At 44.7% G+C, this 3,422-nt stretch overlaps 1 long non-coding RNA gene across 1 annotated transcript; it reads right to left on the reverse strand.

Moving 5' to 3' along the window:
* Positions 1-946: 946 nt before the first annotated feature.
* LOC146057666 (uncharacterized) lies at positions 947-3,146 on the reverse strand. The gene is made up of 3 exons (XR_014469760.1): positions 3,007-3,146; positions 2,566-2,588; positions 947-1,235 (listed from the first exon to the last, which is right to left on the reverse strand). It is a non-coding gene; the product is annotated as an uncharacterized LOC146057666 (long non-coding RNA).
* Between the last annotated feature and the right edge of the window lie 276 nt (positions 3,147-3,422).

Below are 3,422 nucleotides of genomic sequence, written 5' to 3' on the forward strand. Positions count from 1 at the left end.
GCTTAGAGAAACTGCAGTGCCAGTGGTACAGGAACCTGCACCCATTGACAGGCAGTGTCTCAGTGGTCTTAACAGTAACCTGTGTCCCCCATATACAAATTAAAAATGTCACAGAAAGTGGCTGGAATCTGTATTATAAAGTATTTACTTTTCCATTACCTGACCACCTGTTGGGACATTGCAATTAATTGCCCATGCATGCCGGCCATTAAACAGATCTATATCTTATGCCTGGTATACACCAGGACGACTAGGGCCCGATCCCCTCAATCTAGATCCAATTCCGACCAATTGGATGTAGATTGTGTGGTGATTGGACCCTTTTCTGTCCTGGTGTGGACAGATACGCGGTCCCGCAGGTCGGTCATTATTCAGATCCTACCTGCTGCAGGTAGGATCTGAATAACAACCATACTGCCGGGTGCGGGTCGCCATTGGATCGGACCTGCTCACGGTTCACATCGTGAGCGGGTTGTGCCCCCCCGCATCATCGTGAGCGGGTCGTCGTGGTGTGTACCCTACATTATGCTACACTATACAAAGTTATGCCAGTAAGTTCCTGCATGCAATAACTGCTACCTATAGCAAGTCTGAAGGACCAATTTAGTTTACTGTAAACCAGTAATTCCCAACCTTGACACTCCAGCTGTTGAACTAGTTTTACCATTTGTCCATGCTAAAACTGTAGCAGGGCATGCTGGGATGTGTAGTTCAACAGCTAGAGTGTCAAGGTTAGCCAGCACTGCTGTAAGCTGTGAATGACCACTTATTCCAACCCCAGACAAAAGTTTAGACTTTGCTTGACATTAAAACCATTTGGATTTATTGCTCTTGGGAGAGAGGACCTATGCCTTGAACTTTAGACCCCCATTAAGATATTGTGGTCCTATATGGATTACTGGAAATAAGATCCAGTTGTACTAAAAAGAGGTAAAGTAGTTTCAGCTTTGTTTAACCAAATGGTGTTTATTTTACTTGCTGCATGAGATCAGAAACAAACAAGTCCAAACTCCTGACAAGGTGTCAGCATGCCAGTCCAAATCACATGTGCTCAGGTTGTACTGTGGAGACTTCCAATTGAAGGAGACATTTGCCAGACAGTTCCAGGTGAAAGCCTCAGAAGGAAGATGGTATTTCTTCAGGAAGGTAGTGTTCAGCTTGCAGACCTCAGAGGCAGCAATGGAAGAGCCGTTTACTTGGACCTCTGCCTCATCTTTCGCCTCTTACGCTTCAGTCTACAATAGTGTAAATATTAGCACGTTTTCAAATACTACAGGAAACCCACATTGCCCTTACAGCCCATTGAAAAAAAAAAAAAAAAATTATGAAGCAGCCAAAAAAAGGGTTGATCTTATCTAGAGCAGGGGTCCTTACACTGTTTGGCTCTGGGACCCCCAGGTAGTTACTGCGGAAGGTCACCACGTGTAGTCAGCAGACAGCACATACATGGCAGCAGACAGCACATACATGGCAGCATTGTGGAGGTACAAAATTATGGAGTCTAAAGTTAGACAATGCAACAGCTTTTCCAGACACCTTGAATCACTGACTTGAGATAAGAAATATCATAAGCCTGATGGTCAGCAACATGCAGTCGCGACCCCATGCTGAGAAGGTCAGGACCCACAGTTTGAGAGCCACTGATCTAGAGCCCCACACAAACACACTAAGCAATATTACAAATATTGCTCAATGTGGCCCTTCTGGGTGATATTGGTCAGTGTGTACACTATTGTTCATACACTGCTGCAGGTTGTTGTGGTGCTCAGTTTTCCACACAGAGCATGAACCAGCTGACATCACTGACTATAATTTAAAATGGGGAAACAGGTCACCATTATTCATAGAATATCTTCTAGTGTGTATGCGACAAAAAAAAAAAAAGTAGACCAGATGTGGCTCTTATCTGCTGCCAGCAAATGCTATGTTTCTATGTTAAGTTGAAGTTGCACCAGTTTAGAAATGGCCCATTGCAACCAGTCAACTACTAGAATTTAAGGCACTTCATAAAAGATACTGCAAACCTAACTGGTTGTTATAGCCAACTTCACTACAGCTTCATGCATATACCCCATTATGTGGTGACTTTACAATAAAAATAAAGTCATAAACATGGCTGCTAGCCTAACATTTAATTTGCAACTACATTTTGCACCATATCATATCTTTCTTTAGAAAAGTCTCAAATTTGAGAACACTGACCACGCATGTTTTCCTCATCTCCTTATTGAGGCACATTACTGACCAGATTTTAGTTACACATTACTGCATTTATTTAAAGATTTGGAAAACATGCATGGTCAGGGATTGCCAAACAGAGTCCTTGGAATACCGCTAGGGAATTGTTAAAGTATAATTAAAAAAAGTGATTACAAATATTAAATACGTATCATTGATTAAGTGAGCTACCAGCAACTTATTCCCCCAAATAATTTGTTTAGTATTTAGTGGATACCACATATCGAGACAGTCACTTGAATGTACATGAGGCTCTACAACGCTTAATAGGGTAGAAAGAGGGAGGGGATAGAAACCCGACATGACTGGTCACATTGGGAAACATACCTGCGCATACGCTTCTTCCTCCACTGAAAGAGAAAAGCAGATAGGAGTTATATAGCAGCCATGAGCAGAGACCACATGCACCAGCCACACCGTGACCCGACCCTCCCTCATGCAGAAACAGTGGGCGCAGTGCTGCGGGGAGAGCACAGCCAGCAGCGCAATGCGCCTCTCACGACCATGAGCTGCAATCAGTGTGAGGCAGAGGAAGGACCAGACCCGGACGCGCAACGATATTACGCTCCACGCTTAAAAATAGACAACGGCGATGTTCCGTGCTACGCCGCCATTTTACACGGTAGACACGTGACCGTAACGAGGATGATGCACCCAGCCACATACACCCCACTAACACACGGCTCCGGCTCCGTGCTGGGAAACGGAGAAACGGAGGCCGGGGGAAGAGGACTGAAGCGCTAAGAACAATGCTGCATCGCTGCTTACCTTGGCTCTCATCTTCAGGAGATGAACCTGTGAGGAGAGAACAGATTAGGGTTAGTACGCGGTGCTGATGGCCCGGAGCAGGCAGGATGGCGATAGATGAGGTACAGGCCAAAAGCCTGACCAGCGTTGACTTCTATACCTTCCGAAGATGGCACCAATGACAAGAGGGCGTTAACGTCGCGGCCGGCCGTATTTATAGGGCTGAATATTACGTCATATCCGGCCTATCTTCCTGTACTCCCGATAGCTGCTGGGAGATGTAGTTTATATACACACTTTCAAGTAAAATACCTATCTATCCCATACCCTCCAACATGACCCATTCCATTAGGTACAAAATACGCTGTGTCTGGAGTTTTCTCTTAATATATGATTTACTTCAGATGTGCTGAACAAGTTAATTGATAAGAAAGGCG

The sequence above is a fragment of the Crinia signifera genome, chromosome 2 (genome assembly GCF_055691185.1).
Source record: "Crinia signifera chromosome 2, ASM5569118v1, whole genome shotgun sequence".
NCBI classification, from domain to species: Eukaryota; Metazoa; Chordata; class Amphibia; order Anura; family Myobatrachidae; genus Crinia; species Crinia signifera.